This window comes from Bos taurus, chromosome 8 (genome assembly GCF_002263795.3).
Source record: "Bos taurus isolate L1 Dominette 01449 registration number 42190680 breed Hereford chromosome 8, ARS-UCD2.0, whole genome shotgun sequence".
Taxonomy (NCBI): domain Eukaryota; kingdom Metazoa; phylum Chordata; class Mammalia; order Artiodactyla; family Bovidae; genus Bos; species Bos taurus.
In genome coordinates this window covers 31,969,443-31,984,787 of record NC_037335.1, presented here as the reverse complement: position 1 = coordinate 31,984,787, position 15,345 = coordinate 31,969,443, and the positions used below count along the sequence as shown (strand labels likewise).

General features: G+C 38.1%; 1 pseudogene; it reads left to right on the top strand.

Moving 5' to 3' along the window:
• Nucleotides 1-13,551: 13,551 nt before the first annotated feature.
• LOC782424 (large ribosomal subunit protein uL3-like) lies at nucleotides 13,552-14,921 on the top strand (annotated as a pseudogene).
• Nucleotides 14,922-15,345: the final 424 nt, after the last annotated feature.

Below are 15,345 nucleotides of genomic sequence, written 5' to 3'. Positions count from 1 at the left end.
ATGCTGAAGCTGAAATTCCAATACTTTGGCCATCTGATGCAAAGAACTGACTCATTGGAAAAGACCCTGAGCTGGGCAAGATTGAAGGCGTAAGTAGAAGGGGATGACAGAGGATGAGATGGTTGGATGTCATCATTGACATGATGGACATGAGTTTGAGTAGGTTCTGGGAGTTGGTGATGGATAGGGAAGCCTGGCGTGCTGCAGTCCTTGGGGTCACAGTCAGACATGACTGAGCAACTGAACTGAACTGATTAGGATTCAAGGTCGTTTATTTTTTTTTTTAAAGAATCGAACTGTATATTTGGCTGTTGTTCTTGAGTCACTAAGGTGTGTCCAACTCTGCAACCCCATAGACTGTAGCCCACCAGGCTCCTTTGCCCATGGCATTTACCAGGCAAGAATACTCGAGTAAGTTGCCATTTCCTTCTCCAGGGGATCTTCTCAACCCTGGTACTGAAGCTGTGTCTCCTGAATTGGCAGGTGGATTCTTTACCACTCAGCCACCTGAGAAGCCACTGGATTATTTTGCTGTATCTCAAAAAATAAACTTCATAAACTTTTCAGAAAGAAAAAAATAACAAGGAGGTCATTGTTCTACTAAAAACAGGCAGTTTTAACTTCAGTCTACTTTACATAAAGACAGTAAGGAAAAATGATCATTAATTACATTTTACTTTTTACTCAAATATCTGGGTTCTGCACTATACCGCAAGGGATCACAGAAGAGTCAGACATGTCTTAGCAACTAAACAACAATTTGTTTATGCTACATGTCTGCTGCCTAAATGGATACAGTGTTGCTATTGAAACAGATATTTATGTGCTTACTTCTGTATCAAATATTGTTTTCTCTCTGGGAATAATTAATTCTCATCATTGTTCTTTCATATATATATTGTTTTCTCAGTTTCTTCTTCAATCTCAAAACTTTTACTTTAAAGAGGAAAATAAAAGGCACAAAGAGGTTTGATGTCAAAGCAAAGTACCTGACTGAAAAATGTTCGAGTGCATTCTATATCTGTTATCTTAAAATAAAAACTTCAAAGAAGATGATGAAAGATTTTCAAGCTCCTGACGCTGTATATATATATAAAAAAATTAAATGATGAAAAGCCATGAAGATGAATAGGTCTTTCTAATTGCACATGTGGTTGCCTACTGGACTCATTCTAGCTTTTCATTTATTTCTGGCTTTTCTTTTGGTGGAAGGAGATTATCCTTCTTTAATAGAGGAGCACTCTGAATGATTTTAGTACAACACTTAAATATACTACATAAAAGGGTTTATTTAATCGAGGGCTATGATTTCTTGATACCATTTCTGACCCACGGTACAAGAACTGGCTTTTAATGCATAAAGATATCTGGTTACCATGACTATAATTACCATAATTTTACACCTATTAATTTTGTCTGTAGAATTAATTTCCATAACTTATGACTTGAAACAAAAACGTCAGCCTTGTTCCATAGTTTCCAAGAGCAGAATTATGATAAACCTCATAAATGCCAAATGGTATTATTATTTTTTCCTTTTTGTTCTCTCTGAATCCTCCAAACTGGTTCCCTCTTATTAAAATTCAAACAGCTGTGAAATGGCCAGGCGATTTGAAGATGAAAGTAAATGTGAAGTGACCTTCATCCATGCTGAACAAATAGAATATTATAAACATACTTTCCAGTTGAAGTTACACAAAGCAAATTAAGAAATACCTAGGGCCATAATTTACTATAAAAATGTTTCTTAAATTTCTGACAGTTTCATTTAACTGACTAATTAAATTTGCTTGTAGGCATTTTAGAGATGGAGTCTAATAACCACACTGTCATTTGGGAAGAAAATGAAAATTACTTTTTTGTGTGTGAGATACATTTGTAATGGTCCAGGTCTCATACTAAACATTTGACAAATATCTGTAAGTACTTATGCCTAGCTGTATTAGATAATAATGCCAATTCTATTAAAAGATGATTAAAAGAAAATCTCACATATAATAGCCTGGAACTGTAAATTTGTATTTTCTAAAGGTGCTGCCAAGGAAAGAAGTTAAAACATATTTCTACAATAAGAACAATATGCACTTATTGTATATTTAGTTTACTCACTTCATGAGAACTTAGCATGAGAGGATAATCCATTTTATTATTCCCCATGTTTGACAGGGTGCTACTTCTTCCCCTCAATGATCTGGATAAATCCCATCCCCACGAGATTGCATTTCTAGCTGCCAGACAGACACTGTTGTGGAGGACTTGGAATTCAGTTTCCAAGTATATAAGCTTATATGTTCAGAAAGCTAATAGATTTTTTATTTTCTTCTAAAGAAAACCCCAAATACAAACTCTTTTTTGAGGCATTGTGTAAGCTGTAAGGGAAAACGTTCAAATAGAGTTTTGCAACCAGTGTCTTCAGGTGAATCTTAGAATAAAATACCCTACAATCTTCTATAATTATACCCTCAAATTGTGGATAACGGTCAAAACACTAATTTTCTCTTTAGAAACAATCCAGGATCTTGGCATGTAAAATATAAAACACCTGATGACGTTTAATAATTATCTCCTTTCATTATGTGTAATTGTGTTATTCATTTCATGAAAATGACATTTAAGAGAAAAAAGTGAAAGCTACAATTATATAATTATTTTGCCAAAGCTCTGTGAAAATCAGACTATCTCAGGGTTTAAAATTTCACTGAATTTATGTGCAAAATTATTCACATTTATTTTAGTTCCTCTCTTACCTCCTATTAACCTGTGAACTCTCTGAAGCTGTAAAGTGGTATCTGCTCATGGTGGAATATCCTTCAGCCACTTCCCTGGTGGTTCAGTAAAGAATCTGCCTGCAATGCGGGAGATCCAGGTTCAGTTCCTGAGTTGGGACGATTCCTTGAAGAAGGAAATGACTACCCATTCCAGTATTCTTGCCTGGAGAATGCCATGGACAAAGGAGCTTGGCAGGCTACAGTCCATGGGGTTCCAAAGAGTCAAACATGACTGAGCAACTAACACTTTCAACACTAGTATAGTACCAGACATACAGAAGTCATTCAGTATGCGTTTGCTGAATTGAACTGATTGAAATGTTTAAAATGAAAATAAACTAATAGGGTATGGCATTCAGGGAAGGGGAAAGTTAGAAAGATTAAATCTCTATGGCCTTTATTATTCTTGCCCCTCTAAAGATTTGATGATTTTTTTTCCCCCTAATTAAAAAAAAAAAAAGACTCAATGCTCAAATTTGTAGCAAAGGTGAGAAAATACTTCCATTATGGCAAACTTGATACTAATTTTGGTATTAATTAGAGAAACCTAGGAGGATTTCTACACTTCAAATTTCTCTCGCTGCCTAGAAAATTTAACTCAGCACCGCTGGAGTTCCTCCTATTAATACCATCCCAACTTCATTTTTAATAAGGAACCAAATCATAACCTTAGCTTATAACTTCAGACTACACTCTAAATTAAACTGTACAGAAACAATTTATATGGTCCATTTTTGCCATAATCCCAATAACAAAGTCAACTGATCAAAGACAACTAGAAACCTGGAATCATACAGTTTAGGTTTATTTAGCCTTCTGCAGTGACTGAGCGCATGTACCAGAGGAACCATGGGAATCTCAGCACCAGGGAGTTTGAAGGGGTATATTACAGTGTTTGTCCTTATTCTGGGTAATTTTAAGGCAAACGTAGGGAACGTGAAGTCGCTCAGTCGTGTCCGACTCTTTGTGACCCCATGGACCGTAACCTACCAGGATCCTCTGTCCATGGGATTTTCCAGGCAAGAGCACTGGAGTGGGTTGCCATTTCCTTCTCCAGGAGATCCTCCCAACCCAGTGATCGAACCTGGGTCTCCCGCATTGCAGGCAGACGCTTTACCATTTGAGGCACCAGGGAAACCTAATGTAGGGAAGCAGGTGTCAACTTAGATTGAGTGCCATTAGGAAGTAAAGACAGTGTGCATCCTGGTTATCTCAGTAACTTTTTGTCTAAGAAGCCTGAAAATTAAAGGAGAAGTACAGTTGCCAAGGGTAGAGAAATAATAACCACTGAAATTTAGCCAGAAGGAGGAGGCTTACTAGTGCTATTACTATTCAAGTTTTGGTTGCTTAGGGTACATGTCCCTGTCTTGTTCCATCATGGTTACAGAGTGACTTTTTTGAGTGTTGTTTATACTCCATAAATATCAGTTAGAAACACAACATCCTTTTTGAAAACTCCTACCTGCCAGTTTCTAAGGTCAGTCAATCAGTTCAGTCTCTCAGTCATTGTCTGATTCTTTGAGACCCCATGGACTGCAGCATGCCAGGCTTCCCTGCCATCACCAACTCATGAAGCTTGCTCAAACTCATGTCCATTGAATCAGTGATGCCATCCAACCACCTCATCCTCTCTCGTCCACTTCTCCTCCTGCCTTCCATCTTGCCCAGTATCAGGGTCTTTTCCAATGAGTCAGTTCTTCACATCAGGTAGCCAAAATACAGGAGTTTCAGCTTCAACATCAGTCCTCCCAGTGAATATTCAGAACTGATTTCCTTTAGGATTGACTGGTTGGATCTGCTTGTAGTCCAAAGGACTCTCAAGAGTCTTCTCCAACACCACAGTTCAAAAGCATCAATTCCTCAGTACTCAGCTTTCTTTATACTTCTAAGGTAATTTTCCCCTTTCTTATGAAACATTCTAATTATTTATAACTATTACTTTTTTAAAATCATGTGATAAAACTATAAAGGCAATCACTTTTTATGGAAGAATGGGGTTTTGGAAATCCCTGCTCCATCTTTCTGCTTCTTACCCACTACATCATTTGCAGAATTTCCTTTATATTAAAATAACTGCAATTGTTACAGGTGTAGAAACAATCTATGATAAACCTATTTTTCTTCATGTCAAATATTATTTGCTTCATGATTTGAAAATAATTAAGACAAAATAAAGTGATTTACCTATATTCAACAGGAGGCATAAAAGGAAAGTAAATAGGGAAAACTACATGAATAACTTTAAAATCTTTTTTGCCAAAACAGCAACAACAACAACGAGACCAGTCATGAGGAGTTTGTGACTGCTTCACCTAACAAACCTACTCATTATGAAGGCAAGCTTATTCTTTCTAACTCAGATCTTTCAGTTCAGTTGGTCAGGAAAACCCCTAGAGACAGAAAAAAAAAATGATCTAAGATCCTATTTCTCTGGCATAAGCAAAAGCAGAATGCTTGGTAACAGAAGTCTAGGGTTCAAATTGAAAATCTCCTATTCATCTTGGGAATTACTCTTTCAGGTAGGATTTCTTAAATACTTATGATACTACAGTTCAATCTAGATGTAATAATTACTCATGTAATGCACTGTATAACTCTTAGTACAATAAATCCCTTATGTAAAAGTAGGCTGAGGTAGTTGTTTTTATTTTCTAGAACTCAAAATATAGGAAATTAACTGGTACTAATCAGGAAAAAGAAGGATTGCTCATATCAAACTTGCCTCATTGAGAACAGGCACTGGGATTCAACAGCCAGTGCTAAAAAATGGTGAACCAAGCATGACTTAAATACCTGAGGATGTGAAAAGGAACTAGGCACTTTTGACCAAAGGATCCTGAATCGCATTTGTAGTGTGTTGTGTGTTCCTTTATGGCACACAAAGTGTGCCCTAAAAGGAAGAAGAGATGGGGATGTGATGGAGAATATGTGTGGCTCCAATATTACTGGAAGCAACTGGAAAAATAAATGATATTTTTCTATGAATATCAACTTCTCTGATTCAAGACATACTTACACACTGATTTAAATCCCACAAAAAAATAAAAATCTCTAAGAGAAATAGAGAGCTTCAACAATATTGAGTAGGAAACTAATTATTTAGGGCACTTTTCTATCTTAGACACTGGTGTTCACCTGGCATTTTGCTTGTATTTCTCATCATTCCACTAAAGTAGAATATAAAACTTTTTTATCCTTGATTTTGATCAAGAATTCTATTTTACCAGAAAGCAAGTTCAAGAATGAGCTATGGAAACTAACATTCAAGATTAGTCCTACCAATGAATATTCAGGGTTGATTTTCTTTAGGATTGACTGATTTGATCTCCTTGCTGTTCAAGGGACTCCTAAGAGTCTTCTCCAACACCACAGTTCAAAAGACTCAATTCTTTAGCACTCAGCTTTATTTATGGTTCAACTCTCACATCCATACACGACTGTGGAAAAACCATAGCTTTGACTAGATGGACCTTTGCTGGCAAAGCAATGTCTCTGCTTTTTAATATGCTGTCTAGGTTTGTCATAGCTTTTCTTCCAAGGAGCAAGCATCTTTTAATTTCACAGCTGCAGTCACCTTCTGAAGTGATTTTTGGAGCCCAAGAAAATTAAGTCTGCCACTGTTTCCGTTGTTATGCCATCTATTTGCCATGAAGTGATGGGACCGTATGCCATGATCTTCGTTTTTTGAATGTTGAGTTTTAAGTCAATTTTTTTCACTATCCTCTTTTAATATACAATTAAGATTTTAGAAAGCCCTGGACCTAACAATCATAATTGTGGATATATTAATTAAGACTTGTTTTAGTGATGAGTTATAGAAACTTGCACTAAGAAGGGGAAGCAAAAAGGAATGTAGTGCTTCACGTGACTAGGATATCTGGAGATTAATCTTGAAGAACAGCTGGGTCTAAGGACTCAAATAATAATCCACCTTGGTTTCTCTGTATCTCCTTTATCCACTTTTTTCTGCTTCTAATTTTCTCTGTTTCATCCTTAACCTTGGTTAGGTTCACTACACACTGAAGTCCTATAGTCACCAGTTACCCAAGTCTCTTCCTTCCAGTTCACCAATGTATTGGATGCTTTTGGTGCTCTGCCAATTGTCCCTTGGCACTTGTAGTTCCTATGCATGCTAGTGGCTTCTTATCCCAAGCATCTGCAGTCTCTCTACCTGGGGGCCTTCGGTGGCTGCTGGAGCAAGGGCAACCTGGAAGTGTGGAGCAGTTAACAGCCCTGGAGCAACCTTAATTTCAAGGTTTGTTCTATACTGTTGCCAAGAAGTTCTCAATGGAATTGAGCTTCCATTTCCCAAAGCAATCACCTGCTCATTCGCACACCCTCAAATGATTCTTTTTCCTTTCATGATCATTCCCTGTGCCCCACCAGTGTTTCTGTGGATAGCCTCTCAAATAAATTAATTTCTTTTAAATCTATGCATCAGGGTCTGTTCTTGTAGAAACCCAACACAAGCAACCTCAAAAGACAAATTTTCTTCTGTTATATATACTAGAGAAAGATGTTAAGTCTGGGGTACTTTGAGGGCTGGGTCTAAGTCACACGACCACCCTTTTGCTAAGGAAAGAACCAATGTGTGTGTATGTTTGTTACACAAATGAATGTGTCTCTTATCCAAGAAATAATACATACAAGACAAGGAAAATACAGTATTTTCACAAGTGTTTGGCACACCTCATGAGTGAAAAACAATTGTATGAAGCAGAGGATAAGAAATATCTATTTCTGGCCTACAGGGGACATCAACCAAATTATTAATTAACTACTCACAATCTCCACAACTGTTTAGAATAACATTCTAAAGTAAAATAGCCCAGTATTAATTATAACCTCTTTTAGTTATTAATTTGATACATGAATCCTGATATTCAATTACATTCCTATTGTAACATGAATATTAAAAATAATCATGTGTAATATTATAAATTCCTATAGGCTATGGGAAATATATTTTTATTATTTTTGTTTTAAAAATATGTGAGATTCTGATGAAAATCAGAAATAAGGGAAAGAATACTGGTAAATAGGATGTACAGATTCTGATAGATTTGTAGAAAAGCTACACTTAACTAACTTTTTTAACATCAACTCTAGTGGAAAGCACTACCAGTATGCTGCCTGTATTGTTGCCCTTGATGGAAATACAAAAACACTAGAATTTTCTTTCTTGGTTTTTTTTTTTTGTTTTTTTGGGTTTTTTTTTGCTTTTGAAGTCTAGTCAAACAGTACACTCTGAAACTTGTCTCCATTGAAAGGGCACTAAATCCTGGTGTGTGATCCATCTGTGGGGTTCATTCTGGAGTCAGACACAGGAGTAGAAGGATATAATTACGAAAGTCACTTCTCACTGAAAATTTTACTTTGTATTGGAGGGGACAGAGAGTCAGATAAGTATTCTAAGATGTGTATGTATCAGAAAGAAGCTACTCAGTATTGAAATCAAGCCTACAACAGGAAAATAGCCATAAGTGAATCAGGATGACTACTGGGGACTTTCCTGGTGATGCAGTGGATAGGAATCCATCTGCCAATACAGGGGACATGGGTTTGATCCCTGGTCCAGAAATCCTACGTGCCACAGAGAAACTAAGCCCATGTGCCACAAGTACTGAGCCTGTGCTCTGGAGCCCGGGAACCACAACCACTGAAGCCCTTATGTCTAGAGTCCACACTTCACGATAAGAGAAGCCACTGCAGTGAGAAGCCCAGGAGCCACTAGAAAGTAGCCCCCACTCTCCACCACTGAATAAAGTCCATGCACAGCAACAAAGACCCAGCACAGCCAAATAATAATAATGACTATCATTCAAAGCCGAAAATTTATCCTTACTATCAGTACATTTGCTAGCTAATAAAGCAGTGGGAAGCCACAGTCATTGGATATCACTTGGAGAAGCTCAGTATATTCAAGTTCTTCTCTGAAAGCTTGATAGCTATTTTGTTAAAGAATCCTTGTGATGATACAGTCAGTGCAATTCATACTCAGCACTAGGATAATGAATTCGCTCCTCTGATACTAATTGTCCTATCTGGAAAGAATCCCAGCTCCCAAGGGTAGACATATGAAGAATTTCTGGAACAAAATTTTGCACCGTGTGCTTCTCATCTACAATGTCATGGCATCCCAGGCACAGGTTACTGAACAGAGTACAGATTTAACAGAGTAGAAGAACTATCATTATTTCACTTCTAATACAAAACAAACAACATAAACAAAAAAACTCCAAGTTTTAGAAGAAACAGTATAATCCTTTTGGATACCACAGGGTGAGTAACACTTTTCTGAGTACATTAAAGGGGAAGTGAATGATCATCTTATACATATGAAAAGAAAGTGGAAATTATGCAAAAGGTAATCAGATTTACCTTTCCTACTTGAATTTCTTTCAGTTTATAGCTATTGTTTTCACAGCCCTCAGTAGGGAAGGGAAGATCCCATAGGAAGATTCCTTAGAGAAGGAAATGGCAACCTACTCCACTATTCTTGCCTGGAAAATTCCGCAGATGAAGGAGTCTGATGGGCTACAGTCCATGGGATCACAGAGTCAGACACAACTGAAGTGACTTAGCATGAACAGTACACACTTGCTATTTCAGTTTCTGTAACATTCTATGTCTTATTGTCACTTAGGGGTAAGAGACGCTGTTTATGATCAGCTTGACAGTTGAGGGACGGTGAAGATATCAAAAGTTGGGAATATATTATGCTTGAAGAAGGATTAACAACACTGCATTTGTTAAATTAAAACAAAACAAATGTTTTTAATCTGAGAGATAAGCCATTATTTCCCCACAGACCTTCAAGAAGAGGATCAGATGGGCTCCCAGGACAGATGTGATCAAGAGGTAATTTTGAGGAATTTCAAGTTCTTTGGTGACTTTCCAAATATTCTCTAGATTACTAATTGAGGAGATATTTATATAAAAACTAATAGAGAAAATGAGAGGAACAAGCCAAAGAATGAGAGGGAAAAAAGAATGACGGCTGCATAGAGAAGCATACTCCTCTTTACTCCTCTGAAAGGCTGAGAAGAGCGAAGACAAAATGCTCTGTATGACTGAAATTGCTCTAAAATAAATACTCAAGGTGTGAGCTTTAACAAGTCATATCACCAGACTGATCCAATGTATGAATCTGAGAGTTCAATAAGGAGGTCTTCAATGTTCCTTTCAGCCTTAATCTCTGTTAATTCCTTTTCTTTTGTAGGCTACAAGGAATTTAAAATAAAATGAACATATTTCATGAAGCTGCTGAGTCAAATAAGCCATTTTGGAAAAAATGTTCTTGATGCTTTATACCTTCTGAAGAAATGAAGAGTATCTTCACTTTGCTTTAGCGTAGTTTTACAGGGAGTTGATGCAGATATGCAGCCAAAGACGCATACTCCTTGGAAGGAAAGTTATGACCAATCTAGACAGCATATTAAAAAGCAGAGACATTACTTTGCCAACAAAGGTCCATCTAGTCAAGGCTATTGTTTTTCCAGTAGTCGTGTATGAATGTGAGAGTTGGACTATAAAGAAAGCTGATCACCAAAGAATTGATGCTTTTGAACTGAGAGAAGTGGTGTTGGAGAAGACTCTTTGGACTGCAAGGAGATGCAACCAGTCCATCTTAAAGGAGATCAGTCCTGGGTCTTCATTAGTAGGACTGATGTTGAAGTTGAAACTCCAATACTTTGGCCACCTGATGCAAAGAGCTGACTCATTTGAAAAGACCCTGATGCTGGGAAAGATTGAGGGCAGGAGGAGAAGGGGAAGACAAAGGATGAGATGGTTGGATGGCATCACTAACTCAATGGACATGGGTTTGGGTAAACTCCGGGAGTTGGTGATGAACAGGGAAGCCTGGCATGCTGTGGTCCATAGGGTCGCAAAGAGTCGGACACAACAGCAATTGAGAACTGAACTGAGGCAGATATGATCAAACATCACATCACCATGCAGTGTGCCTCCTAGCCTCCCTTCCAACAATGCTGAACTTCAGAAATAGCTGGAAAAAGAAAGCATTTTCCTTGTGTTCAAGGTAGTAATACTGAAACTCAGAATGTCACGATCTTTTTTGAGGTTTGTCATTGATTTGAAATGTAGTCTAAAATAAATTAGTCATTGGTTTATGTCAGTGATTTATTCACATGCAAACTTCAAAGTTAGTCCTTATCTGCTTCTGTTTTTGGCAGACATATGAAGGAGATTGGAAAGACAGTCTGTGAAAGGCCTTGAGCTGCAGCAAGGCAGAGGTACACAAACATAAGGCCGTTTGTAATCATCATTATGCTGCTGTTTATTTTTGCTGAGTGACTCCATTTGACTCATAAACTCAACATTCCAGCAGTAAAAGCAAATGTGCTTTCTCCTTGGAAATTCATTTCATGTGTTTTTAGGGAAGGCAAGATTGCGCACTGGACAAAATTTCAGAAGGTGCAATTTCACATGAGTTCTTATGGTTTTTAGCTGAAGAAGCTATTTAAAGTTTTGCTTTCTAATTTTTTTTATGACATTCAAATCTTATTTCAATTAAATCTTAAAACAGTATCAAGCATATTTTTATCTGCAAGTTTCAGATTTGAAAGATAAGAGGGAGAAAGAAAAATAATGATCAGCAGAAAATTGTGTATCATCAACAATCAGAGAGAGAATGAACAAAAAAATGTTTCTAAATTGCATCATAAAATACTTATGAATAAACTTGACCAAGGAAGTGAAAGACATATACTGAGAACTATGAATCATTAATAAAGAAAACTGAAAATTATTCAAAGAAATGGAACAATAACCCATGCTCTTAAACTGGGAATAATATAAAAGGACCACACTACCCAAAACAATCTACAGATTTATTGAGATCCCTCAGTCAAATTACCTGTTTCTCAGAACTAGAACAAATAATCCCCAAATTTATATGCAACCATAAAAGAACCAGAATTGGCAAAGCAATCCTGAGGAAAAGGAACAAAACTGAAAGCATAATCTTCCCAGACTTCAGAAAATACTGCAAAGCAACAGTAATCAAAACAGCATGGTACTGGCCCAAAAACAGACATATGGATCAATGGAAGAGAATACCGAGTCTAGAAATAGGCCCACACACCTAGTCAATTAATCTTTGACAAAAGAGGAAAGAATATATAATGGACAAAAAGACAGTCTCTTCAGCAAATGATGTTGGGAGAGTTAGACAGCAGTATGTGAATCAAAAAAGTTAGAACATACTCGCACACCATACTCAAAAATAAATTCAAAACAGCTTAAAGACTTGAGCAGAAAATTATACTGTAAAACTCCGAGAAGAGGATACAGGCAAAACATTCTGACATAAATTGTACCAGTGTTTTCTTAGGTCAATCTCCCAAGGCAATAGAAATAAAAGAAAAATAAATAAATAAACAAATAGGGCCTTACTAAATAAAAGCTTTTGCAAAGTAAAAGAAATCATAAACAAAATGAAAAAGAAAACCCACAGAACAGGAGAAAATATTTGCCAATCATGTGACCAACAAGGGACTAATCTCCAAAATATATTAACAGCTCATGCAGCTCAACAGCAACAATAAAAAAACAACCCAATCGAAAAATGGATAGAAGACATAAGTAGACATTTCTTCAAAGAAGACATACGGATGGCTAACAGGCACATGAAAAGATGGTCAACATTGCTAATTATTAGATAAATGCAAAACAAAAATACTATGAGGTATCACATCATACCGGTCAGAATGGCCACCATCAAAAAAAAAAAAAATCTATGAACAATAAATGCTGGAGAGGGTGTGGAGAAAACAGAACCCTCTTACACTGTTGGTGAGAATGTAAACTGATGTAGCCACTACAGAAAACAGTATGGAGGTTTCTCAAAATACTAGAAATACCTTTAGACTGTGAAATTTTTGCACATTGTTTTATGTCCGCGGATATGTTCCAGTGTCTCCAAATTTATAATCCATGGAAAGTTGAATCAAATTTTTACCCTACTGTTGTGTGAAAATTATATAAATCTTAATTATGTTGAAATGGGTAACAGTGTTTTTCAGGTCTACTATATCCTTCTACTTCTCTGTATATTCATTCTATTAATTTGTGCAAGTTTGATATTGAAACTCCAAATAAAAAATCTTATTTTATCTACTTAAAATACTGCAATATATAATGGAACTATATGTAACCTGATTCTGTTTTCCAAGTCTCCTATAAATGTGTTATCATACTTTCATAATTAAAAAAAATTATTTTTTGCCCACTCCTGGACAAAATTCTAATTCAGATACATACCCTCCTACGGTCACAGCAGCACTATTCACAGTAGCCAAGACACAGAGAAAACTTAAATGAACTTTGACAGATGAATGGATAAAGATGATGTGATACATACACACAGTGGAATACAACTCAGTCATAAAAATGAATGAAATAGTACCATTTGAAGCAACATGGATGGACCTAGAGATTATTATACAGAGTGAAATAGTCAGAGAGACAAATACCATATAACACTTACATGTGGAATCTAAAATATGACACAATGAACTTATCTATGAAACAGACTCACAAAAACAGAGAATAGACTTGTGGTTATGAGGGGTTGGCGTTAGGGGAGGGGCATATTGGGAGTTTGGGATTGCAAAGTACTATATATAAATGCAAAGTACTATATATAGAATGGATAAATGATGATGTCCTACTATATAGTACAGGGAACTCTATTGAATATTCTGTGATAAACCATAATGGAAAATAATACGAGCTCTACTGGCAGCTTCCAATGGGCAGGATGTCTCACAGGAAGTTCTCTGCTCCCAGGCACAGGTCCCTGGGCTTCCTGCCTCAGAAGCACAGCAGCCAGCACCATGGGAAGGTGAGGAGCTTCCCCAAGGATGGCTCTTCCAAGCCCCTGCACCTCACCGCCTTCCTTGCTACAAGGCTGGCATGACCCACATTGAGAGGGAGGTCGATAGGCCAGGGTCCAAGGTGAACATGAAGGAAGTTGTGGAGCCTATGACTATGGTGGAGACTCCACCATGTTGACTGGGGCATCGTGGGCTATGTGGAAATACCCCAAGGCCTCTGGACCCGTAAGACCATCTTTGCTGAGCATATCAGCAATGAGTGCAAAAGGAGCTTCTATGAGAATTGGCATAAATCTAAGAAGTAGGCCTTCACCAAGTACTGCAAGAAGTGGCAGGACATAGATGGCAAGGAGCAACTTGAAAGGGACTTCAGTAGCATGAAGTACTGCCAGGTCATCCATGTCATCGCCTTCACCCAGATGCTCCTGCTTCCTCTGCACCAGAAGAAGGCCCACCTCATGGAGATTCAGGTGAATGGAGGCACTGTGGCTGAAAAACTGGACTGAGCCCATGAAAAGCTAGAGCAGCAGGTCCCTGTGAACCAAGTGTTTGGCCAGGATGAAATGACTGAGGTCATTGGGGTGATCAAGGGCAAAGACTACAAAGGGGTCACCAGCCGTTGGCACACTACGAAGCTGCCCCATAAGACCTACCGAGGGTTGTACAAGGGTGCCTGTATTGGGGCGTGGCATACTGCCTGGGTGGCCTTCTCTGAGGCTTGGGCTGGTCAGAAAGGGTACTACCACTGCACTGAGATCAACAAGAAGATCTACAAGATTGGCCAGGGCTACCTCATCAAGGACAGCAAACTGATCAAGAGAAATGCCTCTACTGATTATGATCTGTCTGACAAAAGCATCAACCCTCTAGGTGGCATCGTCCACTATGGTGAAGTGACCAATGACTTTGTCATGCGCAAAAGCTGTGTGGTGGGAACCAAGAAGCAAATGCTCACTCTGAGCAAGTCCTGTAGATAGAACTCAAGTTTATTGACACCACTTCCAAATTTGGCTATGGCTGCTTCCAGACTGTGGAGGAAAAGAAAGCCTTCTTGGGACCACTTGGGAAGGACTGAATTGCAAAGGAAGAAGGGGTCGAATAAAACAGATTATACAGCTGGTGGAATCTCAATAAAATAATTTTCCAGTGGGGGAAAAAAAGAAAATAATATGAAAAAGTATATATGTCAGTCAGTCAGTTCAGTCGCTCAGTTGTGTCCTACTCTTTGTGACCCCATGAACCGCGGCACACAAGTCCTCCCTGTCTATCACCAACTCCCGGAGTGGTGTCCCCTGCCCACTGAGTCAGTGATGCCATCCAGCCATCTCATCCTCTGTCATCCTCTTCTCCTCTTGCCCCCAATCTTTCCCAGTATCAGGATCTTTTCAAATGAGTCAGCTCTTCGCATCAGGTGGCCAAAGTATTGGAGTTTCAGCTTCAACATCAGTTGTACCAAATGAACACCCAGGACTGATCTCCTTTAGGATGGACTGGTTGCATCTCCTTGCAGTCCAAGGGACTCTCAAGAGTCTTCTCCAACACCACTGTTCAAAAGCATCAAATCTTTGGCGTGTGTGTATGTATGTATATCAGATCAGATCAGTTGCTCAGTCATGTCCGACTCTTTGCGACCCCATGAATCGCAGCATGCCAGGCCTCCCTGTCCATGACCAACTCCCGGAGTTCACTCAGACTTGTGTCCATCGAGTCAGTGATGC